General features: G+C 36.5%; 1 protein-coding gene across 8 annotated transcripts in view; it reads right to left on the bottom strand.

Annotated features, from left to right (window-relative positions):
* MAP3K13 (mitogen-activated protein kinase kinase kinase 13) overlaps positions 1-13,541 on the bottom strand; it is a 169,783-nt gene that overhangs the window by 132,037 nt on the left and 24,205 nt on the right. Inside the window, exon 1 of one of the 8 annotated variants that reach the window (XM_072807721.1) lies at positions 6,838-6,957. The exons of 6 other annotated variants lie outside the window; for them this stretch is intronic. The gene's annotated coding sequence lies outside the window, so the exon portion shown is untranslated. Of the gene's footprint in view, positions 1-6,837; positions 6,958-8,347; positions 8,525-13,541 lie in introns of those variants that run through there. One more of the 8 variants, XR_012021824.1, reaches the window with a different exon arrangement.

Raw genomic sequence — 13,541 nt, 5'->3', positions numbered from 1 at the left:
CAGCACAGCCAGCCCTGGTCCTGGCAACAGAGGGACATCCCTTCTTCTTGTGTCCAAACCTTGTGGGCACTGTAGCCCTGCCATAGAGCATGTTGTGTATCTGCCCCCTCCAATAAGCTTTTGGCTAGAGCCCATTCAAATCAGGACTACAAGTTTGATAGTGTGCAAGCAGCCCTGAAAGGGGCCAGCATCACTCCAAAGAGACTCTTGCCCTGAGGAAAGGGAAAAATAACCACACAAATGAGTCAGATGGTGGCCCCACAAGTAGGCTGGGGCAGATAGCAGATGGTCTGAATTTAGGCCCCCTCCACCAATGAAAGCTTTTCAAAGGATAACACAGGGAAAGTGCCCTGCGGTTTGGTGCTACTGCATCTCTGGCAAATGCCTCATCTGACTAAACTCAAGCCCAAGGCAGCCCCAAATTGGCCCACTGATAACAAAGGGATCAAACCCTGCACACAACAGTCAAAGAGAACCATTGAAGATGACTGAACAGAAGGAAAATGTGGCTCAGCTACAAGAGCAGGGAGCATACAACACACATAGGAGACACTCCTCAAGTGCCATGTTCTGGTGAACAGAGGACATTGCACTGCAGGCCACTACAGGATTCCTTCTTCATAAGGCTACTACTTTCAAGAGCAGGAGACATAGCTGGCTTTCCTAAAACACAGAAACAGACATAGAGAGTTAGACAAAAGGAGAAGACAGAGGAATATATCCCAATGAAAGAACAAAACAAAATCACAAAAAAAGAACTAAATGAAACAGAATAAGTAATAGGCCTGGTAAAGAATTTAAAGTAATGGTCATAAAGATACTGACTGGACTTAAAAACAAGTGGAGGACATCAGTGAGACCATTAACAAAGAGACAAAAAGGAACCAATCAGAGATGAAGAACACAATAAATAATATTAAAAATATATTAGAGGCAATAAACTAAAGGAAGTAGAAGAATGAATCAGTAATCTGGAGGAAAGAGTAATGGAAAAGCTGAGCAGGTGAGAGAAAATGTTATGCAAAATGAGAATAAATTTAGGGAACTCAGCAATTCCATCAAGCATGATAACATTTGCATTATAGAGATCCTGGAAGAAGAGAGATAAAGAGGGCAGACAATTTACTTGAAGAAATAATAGATGAACACTTGCCAAATCCAGGGAAGGAAACAAATTCAGATCCAGGAGGCACAGAGATCCCCAACAAAATCAACCCAAAGAGGTCCACACCAAGACACATAGTAATTAAAGTGGCAAAAAGTAGTGATAGAGAATTTTAAAAGCAGCAAGAGAAAAGAAGACAGTTACATCAAAGGGAAACCTTGTAAGGCTATTAGCAGAAACTCTGCAGGCCAGAAGAAAGTGGAATGATATATTTAATGTGCTGAAAGGAAAAAATCTGCAGCCAAGAATACTCTATTCAGCAAAACTATCACTCAGAATAGGAGAAATAGTTTCCCAGACAAACAAAAGTTAAAGAAAGTCATGAAATTAAACAAGCCCTACAAAAAATGTTAAAGGGGACTCTTTGAGTGGAAAGGAAAGATCATAAGTAAGAATAAGAGGAGCAAGAAGCACAAAAGCAGTAAAAATAAGTGTATCTGTAAAAATCAGTCAAGTGACTCACCAAAAAAGATGTAAAGTATGACACTAGATACCTAAAACATGGTATATGCAGAAGATGTTATGTACAAACATAATAGTAACCACAAATCAGTAAAGATATGCAAAGAATAAAGAGCAGAGAATCCAAGTATATCACTAAAAGCTAATTTGTCATCAGAGAAGGGAGCAAGAGAAGGAACAGAGAAGAACTATGAAAACAATCATAAAATGTAATAAAATCAAAATAAATATATACCTATAAGTCATTACTTTCAATGTAAATGGACTAAATGTTCCAATCAAAAGACACAGGATGAGCAAATGGATTAAAAAATAAGACCCATCCAAATCCTGCCTACAAGAGACTGCCTATTGCAGACTTACAGATACATGTGAATTGAAAGTAAGTGGACGGGGAAACATTTATCAAGCAAATGGATGTGAAAAGAAAGTCAGGATATCAATACTTAAACAAAATAGAATAAAAAAAGACTGTAAGAAGAGACAAAGAAGGACACTATATAATCATAAAGGGACAATCCAAAAAGAAAATAATAACAATTGTAAACATTTATGTACACAATGTGGGAGCACCCAAATACATAAAAACTGTTAATAACAAACATAAAGGAACTAATCAATAGCAATAAAATAATAGTAGGGAGCTCTAACACTTAAACACTTAAAGAAGAGTTAATACCTATTCTTCTCGAACTCTTCCAAAACATAGAAGAGGAAGGAAAGTTTCCAAATTCATTTTATGAGGCCAACATTAACCTGATACAAAACCAGATAATAAAGACACCATCAAAAAGAGAACTACAGGCCCATGCCGGGGATGATCATACATGCAAAAATCCTCAACAAAATATTAGCAGCCTGAATCCAACAATGCATTAAAAAAAGTCATTCACCATAATCAAGTGGGATTTTTTCCCAGGATACAAGGGTGGTTTAATATTCATAAATCAATCAACATGATACATCACATCAACAGGAGAAAGGATAAAAACCATATGATCATTTCAATAGATGCAAAAGAAGCATTTGACAAGCTACAACATCCATTCATGATAAAAACCTTTGATAAAGTAGGTTTAGAGGGAACATATCTCAACATATCAAAGGCACTATATGAAAAACCCATGGCTTATACCATCCTTGATGGGGAAAAACTGAGAGATTTTCCCCTAAGGTCAGGAAAAAGACAAGGATTTCCACTCTCACCATTTTTATTCAACATAGTACTAGAAGTCCTAGCCACAGCAATCTGACAAGAAAAAGGAATAAAACGTATCTCAATTGGTAAGGAAGAAATAAAATTTTCATTATTTGCAGATGACATGATAATGTATGTAGGAAACTTGAAAGACTCCAACAACTACTAGAACTGATAAATGAAATCAGTATGGTCACAGGATACAAAATCAATGTACAGAAATCCACTGCATTTCTATACAATAATGAAGCAGCAGAAAGAGAAGTTAAGAAAACAATTCCATTTACAATTGTACCAAAAATAATAAAATAACTAGCAATAAGCTTAACCAAAGAAATAAAAGACCTGTACTCTGAAAACTACAACACACTGATGAAACAAATGGAAAGACATTTCATACTCACGGATTGGAAAAACAAATATTGTTAAAATGTCTATACTACCCAAAGCAATCTACATATTTAATGCATTCCATCCAATACCATTTTTCATAAAACTAGAATAAATAATCCTAAAATTTGTATGGAATCACAAAAGACCCCCAATATCCAAAGCAATCTTCAAAAATAAAACTGGAGATATCAAAATTCCAGACTTCAAGTCATGTTATAAAGCTGTAGTAATCAAACAAGTATGGTACTGGCAACAGAACAAAGAGCCCAGAAATAAACTTATGATTATACGGTCAATTAATCTTCAACAAAGCAGGAAAGAATATCCAATAGGAAAAAGACAGTGTCTTCAACAAATGGTATTGGGAAAACTGGACAGCTACATACAAAAGAATAAAAGTGGACCACTCTCTTATACCATATACAAAAATAAACTTGAAATAGATCAAAGACCTAAATGTGAGACCCGAAGCCATAAAAACCCTAGAAGAGAGCCCAGGCAATAATTTCTCTGACCTCAGCCATAACAACATCTTTCAAGATATGTCTCCTGAGGCAAGGGAAACAAAAGCAAAAATAAACTGTTGGGACTACATCAAAATAAAAATCTTCTGTACAGCAAAGAAAACAACAAAACTAAAAATAACCTACTAAATGGGAGAAGATATTTGCAACTTACATATCCAATAAAGGGTTAGTATCCAAAATATATGATGAACTTCTACAACTCAACACCAAAAAAAATAATAATAATTCAATTAAAAAATGGGCAGAAGACATGAACAGAAATTTCTCCAAAGGAGACCTACAGATGGCCAACAGACACATGAAAACACAATGAAGATCACTCATCAAATGCAAATCAAAACCACAATGAGATACTACCTCATACCTGTTAGAAGGCTAAAATCAAAAACTCAAACAAGAGTTGGTGAGGATGTAGAGAAAAAGCAACTCTTGTGCACTGTCAGTGGGAATGCAAACCGGTACAGCCATGTGGAAAACAGTATGGAGGTTCCTCAAAAAATTAAATAGAATATGATCTGATAATTGCACTACTGGGTATTTATCCAAAGAATATAAAAACACTAATTTGAAAGGATAGACATACCTCTATGTTTATATATATTATGTAAATAATATATAACGTAGAAAAATATAAAAATTTATAGACACTAATAAATTTATATACTTATATGTAAATAAAACAGTATGGTACTGGGACAAGATTATTTATTATTATTATTATTACTTTATTCATGCATAGAAAAGGATGAAATCTTACCATCTACAACAACATGGATGGATCTTGAGAGTACAATACTAAGCAAAATAAGCCAGTAAGAGAAAGAGAAATACTATATGATTTCACTCCTATGTGGAATTTAAGAAACAAAGCAAATGAACAGAGAAAAAGTAGACAAACTAAAACAGACTCTTAACTATACTGAACAAACAAATGGTTATCAGAGAGGAAGGGGGTGAAACAGGTGAAGGAAATTAAGACTACACTTATCCTGATGAGCACTGAGTGAGTAATGTATGAAATTGTTGAATCACTATTATATACAGTTGAAGCTAATATAACATTGTGTTAACTACACTGGAATTAAAAAAAAAAAAAAAAGGAAAAGCAAAGGAGCAGCCTTCCCCACCCAGCTCCCCTTTTGGGAGGGGTCAGGAGACACCTGTGGATGAGGAGAGCACCATGTGTGGCTCAGGGTTTGTTTGAAGTCTCAAGTCCCTTCCATCTGGGAGCAGTGAACCAAGGTTTCATCTGTGGCCTTGTGTCCTTTCCTAGTGCCCAAGGGGCTTTCACCCAGACCTCAGGCTTGGATAGAATCCGAACTATAAAAATGTAACAATTAAAAATAGAAAAAACATACCATAAGAGACTCTTTGGAGTCCATACCATTAGAAACAAACGGTGTTGCTAGAGGAGAATGAGGAAGGTAGGATGGGGAAACTGGGTGATGGGCATTAAGGAGGGCACGTGATGTAATGAGCACTGGGTATTATATGCAACTGATGAATCACAGCTCTACCTCTGAAACTAGTAATACACTATATGATAACTGAACTTAAATTTAAAAATAAATCTAAAAAATAGGAAAACAAATGAAAAACCATTGAAAGGGTCTTGATTAAAGATTCAGCCAGTACACATCTGTATGGCCTTCCAGGTGTTCAAAGACCAAAATATTTCAAATCACAGTAGGAAATTGCTGGTTCCCTGGTAATAGTGTCACCTGCCATGCTGACTCCCTTCCTAGGACCCTTTTCCTGCAATTTGTGCCCCCAAAACCAACAACCATATGTAACCTGGCCCAGGAGAGGCTATTGAGTGGGAGAAGTTAGCTCAGGAAGTCATCGAGATTCAGCAAGCTAAAGGGTGAGTAAAGGTTTCACTTCATTATAGTCCTAGGATCCACTTAGGGCAATGTATCTTGGGCTTCTAGCCCACCAAAGGTCAGTTGGGGTCCAACACCATCATGTGGGCTCCTGCTCGGTGCTGCAGGAATGTGAGGCAGGCTAGAGAAATAGACTGTCCCTGAGATCGGAGGTGAAGGTAGAGGAAAGGGGAAACCCAGTGTACTTCTACATAAACAATCTGTGTCCTCAGCACCCCTCGATGCTTTGAAAGGCTACTGGCTAGCAGCCAGTCTTTATAACTAATATATATTAAAGACATCAACCTTTGCTTCTAGATTCAAAGTCACAAAATTGTCCTGTAACCAGGAGTTGTTTTTTGTTGCTGTTGTTTTGTTTTGTTATTTAAATACACGTGGCAAAAGAGAAGTAGAAAATAACTTCTCCAACACCAAATGCAACCTTAACATTCTCATAGCTGCAGTCAAGAAAATCAATGTTTGGGTAATAATGTGTGCTCTTCCTGAAATCTTGATCTCAACACAGAACTGCAACAGCTGAGATGTAACAATTTCAATTTCATATAGGAAATTTATTTTACAGCCTATTGTACTGGGAATTGAGTGTGAAAAATCAGTACACGTCAAAATCTTAAAAACAGATTTCTCCAAAGTTGCATGAAATTCCTAAAGCTGCTTGCCATTTCCACTGACTTCACAGAGTCCCTATTTGAAAACACTTTATGCTGCTCTTAAATCTAGGCTCTCAACAGTTTACTACACTGTATTTGGTTCTACTTTATTCTCATTCACTTCATTTCTTTGAACCACAAAACCTATGTCTGAAAGTATTACCTATTTGCTAACATAAACTTGTAACACGAACCTAAACTAAAGGAAAAGCCGCTGGAAAGAGCGTGGGGGAGAAATCTAAGCACTACCTACAAATAATCTCTGGGCACCAGATACATATTTGCTCACTTTTATTTTCTGACGGTAAACATCTTCACTTAACCAAAGACAAGACATTAAAAACCATCTTATGCAAGCAGCACCTGTCTTAGCAGAACACTTGCTGAAAATTTCACGGTTTTCCTTTTCCTTTTTTAAAATAAAACTGTGAAATGCTGAAACAAGTGGGTCTACTTACACAAGATTTAGCACCCAGCAGGACCTTAATTTAATCTTCAGTGGGAATTATTCCCACAATCTTTTTATATTCGAATATATTTAAAAAAATAAACTACTTACAGCACAGCAAGCTGAAATCTGGACCGACAGCATGAAACTACCGGCAGCCGCCTATTTCCTCACAGACTAAACTTTGTTCCCTTCCTGGCTGTTTCTGGATCACGTTCACACAGATACACATTTACTGGGCCCTGGAAGCTGCCACCCGGGAGCGAGGTGGGAGGGTCTGTTAATTTAACTACTGCTTGACCACCCCTCCTTGGCAGCTTCTTAAAGGTCAAGTTCAATGTGTTTAAAGAGACAAATGCAAAGATCATAACAGAAAACCTGAAAAATCTCATAACCTCTGATGGCTGGGCCTTGGTTTTAGAGGACTTTTTTTTCCCATACATTCGGGGGGGGGGGGGCAAGGAGACTAATATAGTTGTCTTCTCAGCTTCAAAAACTATGCTTTCTCCCCTTAATAAAAGTTTTCTCTCCTCCTCAGAATCTGTATGTTGTGCAGTCATGGCAAAAAGAGGCCAGAAAGTTGCTTCTCTACCATAGTCCCCACCACCTCCATTCTCCCTCTTTTCTCAATCAGGGGAATGCCTTAGAGTTCTTGTTAAACTTTAGTTCTTTTCTGACATCGAAACCACCTGCTTACCTAAGAGTAAAGTGAGAACCTGGGTCCCAAATTCTGTTCGTTGCGAGATAAAACGTTATGCTGCTTCATCCCCTTCCACGTCCCTAAGCTTCTTTCCCTTCTGAGCTACTATATTTCTGTAATTTGTAGCATTAGCCATTGAAGCAGAAACCATTTATTATGCACTTACTGCACTAATCACTTTATAAACATTATCTCATTCTCTCCTAGGCAACATATTTGGGGATCATCTTCAATTCTTCTTAATCTGCTTCTCTATCCAATTAGCCCCTTCACTATCCTGCTGATCCTCTGCAATAAGAACTGTGGTAGGCAAAACAATGGTCCCCGACAAAAAATGTCCATTCTCTCATCACCAGAACGTGTGAATATGTTACTTTACATGGCAAAGGGGACTTCGTCAATGTGGTTAAAGACTTTGAGATGGGGAAATTATCCAGATGGGGCCAATCTTATACAAATTCTTTAAAAGCAGTGAGTCTTTCCCAGCTGTGGCCAGAGAGAAGCAATGTGAAGACTGGACTTGCTTCTGCTGGTTTTGAAGGGGGACAGAGGGGGCCGCTAGAAGCTGAAAAAAGGAAAAAAGACCCTCTTCTAGAGCCTCCAGAAAGGGATGGAGCCCTGATGATACCTTGGTTTTAGCCTATTGAGATCTGCGTTGATTTCTGACCTCAGAACTTTAAGGTAATAAAACCTGTTGTTTTGTTGTTTTAGGTCACTAAATTTGTGATAATTCAATTATGACAGCAATAGAAAAATAATACAGGTAATTTCAAAATTAATTTCCTTTGAAAATATAATACCTAGAACTGAATAGTATACTCCAAATGATTTCTGATGAAGAAAAAATAATTGTGGAACTACTAAATTCCTTAATCTGATGCTATAATTTTATAAATTATAAATGCAACTTAAGATTTAAAATTGTTTTAAAGATTTTATTTATTTATTCATGAGACACAGAGAAGGAGAGGCAGAGACATAGACAGAGGGAGAAGCAGACTCCATGCAGGGAACCTGATGTGGGACTCCATCCAGAGACTCCAGGATCACGCCCTGAGCTGAAGGCAAGCACTTAACCACTGAACCATCCAGGCGTCCCTAAGATTTAAATTTTAACATATTCTTAAGTCGGTGGACTTTTTGTCATACAAACTACATCAAACCAGCTACCTGACTAACTCTACCCTCATTCTTTCTTTCAGCTAATTTTGGAAACGAAATGCAGAGCTTTATATTCAACACAACTAAAAAATTTCACCTTATTGGGTTAGCCCATCCTTCCAAACTATTAAGATACGTTGAATCATGCCTCTGTACTGTCATAGGAATAATCCTTTTAAAGCCTAACTGCATTTACTTAATTCCCATGTATTCATCAAATTATTAGTAAATAAATATTGAGCAGTCAAGATCAAGAACAGAGTTCTGATATGGAGAACAGAGTTCTGTTACTAGAGCCTTTCAATTTCACATTGATCAATAAATCAAAACTTTTTGGTTATACAAGTTCAATCAGCTACAAAACAACCTATTCTCATACAGCTTACTTTTTCTAAAAAAAAAAATTTCTCTAACCTGTCAAGAGAATGAAACAATTTAATAGATAAAGACATGTCCACAGCATACTAGAACTCTATTGGAAATGGAGATGTAGTAAGTTTGATAGGAGCACTTTTTTTTTTTTTTTTTTTTGTAGTTAGGTGCTGTCTCTAAATGATTAACATTTCTTTTTTTTTTTTTCAGAGTTTATAAACTATTAGTTAATTATTCTTTCTAGAAGTCTACCTGAAGTTAAAAGAAAGTTTATTCAACTGAGTGAAGTGACAACTTCTGTCTCAGGAGATGTAAGTGGATGCAGGGAGAAGGGGGACACTATGAAAAAAGGCATGGTGGAAGGAATGAGCACCATGTGCCCTTGGGAGAGTATAAAAACCAGACTGGTCAGAGCGATAGTGGTTGTTGGAAAGTAGTATGAACTGGGGTTGAGACATATGATGTAAAAAGTCTTGAAAAGAGGACTAGGATTTCACCTTAATATCAGAAAATAGAAAGAACTAAAAGATTTTAAGGGAAAAAAACCTAAATGAATGCTTTAATGACCTAATTGAAAAATGGGCAAAGTATATGGATAGTTCACAAAAGAAAGTGTAAATGGCTCTTAAATATGTGTAAAGACACTCCACCTCATTTGTTATAAGAGAAATGCAAATTTAAAGTACACTGACATAATTTTTAGCTATATCTTAACCCATCATATTGACAAAATTCAGTCTCATAAGACAACACTGGTGAGCCTACAGGGAAATAATGGAAGATAAAATGGTGGAAACTCTCTAAAATGCAAACTGGCAATCAAATTATAAATGCATATACTCCTTCACCCAGCAATAACTAAAAATCAAATTATAAATGCATATACTCCTTCACCCAGCAATAACACCCAGCATGTGTAAAATGACATCTATTCATGGATATTCAATATAGCATTATTTACAAAAGTAAAAGATGTCAATCAGTAGGAAACTGGCAAATCAAATAACAGAACAGATACCAACAGCATACTGAAATTTTAAAAATAGGCAACTTTGTGTTACTGAGGAAAAAGTGATGAAATTATACCAAGTTAAATATAAAGAGCAGTATGTTTAGAATGTAGTATATTTGTGTATGTTTGGAAGTGTGTGTGTGTACTCAGAGAATCTCTTAGGAAGAATATCCAAGAAACCAGAAACAATGGATTGTCTTTAGGGAAGAGACGAGATAGTTACATTTCAGAGGTAGGAAGGAAACTTCTATATCCTTTTTGTCCTTTGTAAATTCTTACCAAAGTTGGTATTACCTATTTAAAAAATTGATAGATATGCTAAATAGCAATGCTGCATCCTGAAATAGAAATAATACAGTAGTAAAAAATCTGGAAAACTAAGTCTGGATTTTAGTTAATAGTGATGCAACAATGTTACTTTCTTAATTTTGACAAATGAGCCACAGTTATAAAAAATATTAACACCAGAAGAAACTGGGTGAAGGTACTATTCTTACAGCTTTTTATGAACGTAAAATTATCTCAAATAAAAAAATTATTAAAACAAGAAATAGGGGATCCCTGGGTGGCTCAGCGTTTTGGTGCCTGCCTTTGGCCCGGGCGTGATCCTGGAGTCCCGGGATCAAGTCCCACGTCGGGCTCCCTGCATGGAGCCTGCTTCTGCCTGTGCCTGTGTCTCTGCTTCTCTATGTCTCTCATGAATAAATAAATAAAATCTTATTAAAAAATAAAAATAAAATGAAATAAACTGGGGCGCTTGGATGGTTCAGTCGGTTAAGCATCTGTCCTTGGCTCAGGTCATGATCCCCTGATGGGGCTCCCTGCTCAGCAGGGAGTCTGCATCTGTCTCCTTCTGCCCCTCCCACCCCCTCTGCTCATCTCACTTGCTCTGTCTCTCTCAAATAAATAAATTATTTATTTAAAAAAATGTTTTAAGTTGTTAGGGTAGCTGCAGTGGCAATGGTTTGTAGAGAGGAGATTAGAACCAAAGATGCTAGATGGGAACCTGTGGGAGCAATCTTGGCATGAGGTGCATTAGGGTAAAAGTCATGAAAATATAATGAAATGAACTAATGCAGATATGAGATACATTTCAAAAGAAAAAAATGAACAAAATATTTGCAATAGCAGAGAGCAGAGATAAGATCAGCAATACCAGCAGCAAAAGATGAAAATGAGAGGAGGCATGAGATTCAGTTCATCATTCAATAAGTATTTGCTGGTACCATCCATGCTAGGCTCTGTGCAAGGCCCTGGGAATGTGAGTGAATTTATAAATGCCAAGAATGAAGTGACCCTAAAATGTCTAAGTTCAATTGTTCCAAAAGGCATCTGGATATTACAGGGTGAGTGTTCCAGTGAGAGGACAGAAGATAGCTAAGAAAGGTGACAGGGACGGAGGAAGGAGAAGTTAAAACTGAGCTGTGGGGAAGAGAGGAGTAGCAAAGAAGACAGGGTAGGAATGGTCAAAGGGTATTGAAAATAAGCAGGTTAGGGCAATTTCCTGGAAACAAATGAAAGAAAGACCAAAGAAGGTTTCCATTAAATGCACTGTTCAAGACAGGAGGATCTACAAAAGTCCACAAGACAGATAAAGAGAGAAATCCTTGATGGCAAAGGAGGTCTCTCTGAACTTTTTCACTTTCAGTAAAGCCTAAATGGAACCCGGATTACAGAAGTCAAAATTTTTTACAAGAAGACACTTCCAATTTAAAGGTCTTTAGGAAATGGGATTACATTTACTATCCTGCTTCTCAAACTGAGGTATTTGAAACCACAGGGTAGATGTGTAGGCAACATCAGTTTTATTTGGAGGAAAATTTATTGAAACAGAAGAATGCAAAATTTGCATGAGCTCTGAAGACAAATCCTGAAATTTCAAGCATAGAATGTCTTTATAGGAGGTCACCTCCCTGCTTCTAGGGCTACAAATTCATTCTCCACTTCTTTAAAGGGAATTTGGGTAGAGATCTGAGCACTGCTATAATGGCCAGCTATATTGAAATGTATCCTTGCTATTGAAATTCAGGATGCCTATAATTTAAAAAAAAAACTTTATGAACTATGGCCTCACATGGCAAATTACAATAAGTATTTCACATCCCAAGAAGAAAAATAATGAACAAAATCTTGAGTTTATCATATTTATCACTGTTTGCTATTGCTATTTTGTAACCATATATTAATCCTTTATGTCTGTAGCTAGAGCTTAGCTACATGCTTAGACAGAAGTCACTGTGCTAATTATACTCAAATGCCTATCAGTACTACTTGAGAATGTTGAATACATGATATACTAAATACCAACCAATACCACATGCATGCATACATATGTACATATCTATATAATTTATATATGTATATATTGTGGTGTACACACACATACTATAAACATAGGTTATTGGTAATACAAGAATTGGTGACTGCTAATTTATATAAAAACAACTAAAATCCTGCCTATGTGTAGTACACAGTATTCCAGTAAAAGGGGAGTGCAGTTTTCATATGTAATTCATGCCAAGTAAATTGTAACTCTGCCAAGTAAATTATAATGTTACTTTGGCATGAGGTCATCATAAACCAGGCTAAGCATGAATTTGAAAGCTTTCCTCCGATTTTTTCCAATTAATTTTAAACATCCCCAGTCTACAGGCCACAAGGCAATACCTCCCACCAAGTAAAATTTTTTTTTTATATCTTTTGTGTGAAAAAGCCATTAGAGCAGTAATAGTGTAGTAAAATACAGGAGTTTCTTGAAAATGTTATGGAAAAACTATGTAGGGATTTTTATAAAATCAATTCTCTAGTCTAATGTCATCTGAATGGAGAAGTTATCATTGTTTATTATCCAAATCAATTCTGATATTTAGACATTCTTACTGTTTAAAAGAAAATCAATTTTAAGAATGATTTAAAAACCCCAGCTTATTTTATAAGTGTTTGGTTTTTAAACTAAAAGTTATGTAGCAAATAGCTCTCATATTCCATCTTGTATACAATGTCTGAAACTACTTCTCAAGGCTAAGAAATAAAAAGCTAATGCAACACTAAACCTGGAAGAAAGAATTACAGCTCTCACAAGTATATTAGTTCAGGCTGTTGGCTTTCATGAGTAACAACAACTCTGGGGGCATGTTATCACTTCTTTTTTTTTTTATTTTTATTTATTTGTGATAGTCACAGAGAGAGAGAGAGAATGAGGCAGAGACACAGGCAGAGGGAGAAACAGGCTCTATGCCGGGAGCTGACTCAGGACTCGATCCCGGGACTCCAGGATCGCGCCCTGGGCCAAAGGCAGGCGCCAAACCACTGCGCCACCCAGGGATCCCCATGTTATCACTTCTTAACATCATCCATGGCCTATAACTCTCTGCTGTCACACTGTAAAGGAATCTTGACATTATCACATTTTGAGAAAGCAAATCTGAATTGACATTCTAAGGAATAATAAGTTATTTTCTTCTCCTATTTGACCTTTATAATTATGAGATTGACAGAATTCCCAATGTTTCTCTTTTCATCTCAAATATATATTCATGGAATGTGAATTCATACAAGCACTTTGAATGT

Source organism: Canis lupus, chromosome 31 (genome assembly GCF_048164855.1).
Source record: "Canis lupus baileyi chromosome 31, mCanLup2.hap1, whole genome shotgun sequence".
NCBI lineage: Eukaryota > Metazoa > Chordata > Mammalia > Carnivora > Canidae > Canis > Canis lupus.
Note: the sequence above shows the minus strand (reverse complement) of the source record. Positions and strands in the feature narration are given on the sequence as shown.